The sequence below is a fragment of the Agrilus planipennis genome, unplaced genomic scaffold (genome assembly GCF_000699045.2).
Source record: "Agrilus planipennis isolate EAB-ADULT unplaced genomic scaffold, Apla_2.0 scaffold21, whole genome shotgun sequence".
In the NCBI taxonomy this organism is placed as follows: Eukaryota; Metazoa; Arthropoda; class Insecta; order Coleoptera; family Buprestidae; genus Agrilus; species Agrilus planipennis.
In genome coordinates, this window is record NW_020439030.1 from 815449 (window position 1) to 816113 (window position 665).

The window sequence follows — 665 nt, forward strand, 5'->3', positions numbered from 1 at the left end:
TATATTAATTATTAGTATTAATTAAATATATTTAATTTTTCATTGATATTATTAATATGCGTGCGCCATAGATAAGATAATAGTAATGCCATTGAAAAGTTAAGTATTATTTGTAATTATTATTAATAAATTAATTTAAAAATAAACTCCGCTTTTCCTATATTATTAAATATGGCGGAGTAAAGTACACTTACTTGCAATTAGTAACTTAATCAATGGGAATCGTAAAAATAATTCGATATCCAATCTAAAATATCTACTACTTGGTTTTGATAAATAGTCGTTGCTTGTTGCATATGCCGATTGAAAAAAATACTTTGATAAAATTTAAACGATCAACTGTAACTAATTATCACGATAATTAGATAAAATGAGACATTATTATATCTTAACATACCCTTAAAAGTTTCAGGAATAGAATTTACTAAACTGAATTGTAATAAATTGTATTCCTAAAACATTAAATGCTTTCTAACGTAATATCTAAAATTAACGTTAATGTTACACCTGAAATTATCAATTATTCACGCTTTGCCTTTTATTCATCATCTTACGGTCGTCAGTCCTAAGACTGGTTGGACACGTACCTCCACTCTTTCCTATCCTGAGCTAAACTTCGCATTTTCCTAAAACTAGAACAACCCACATCCTTAACTATTTGCGAA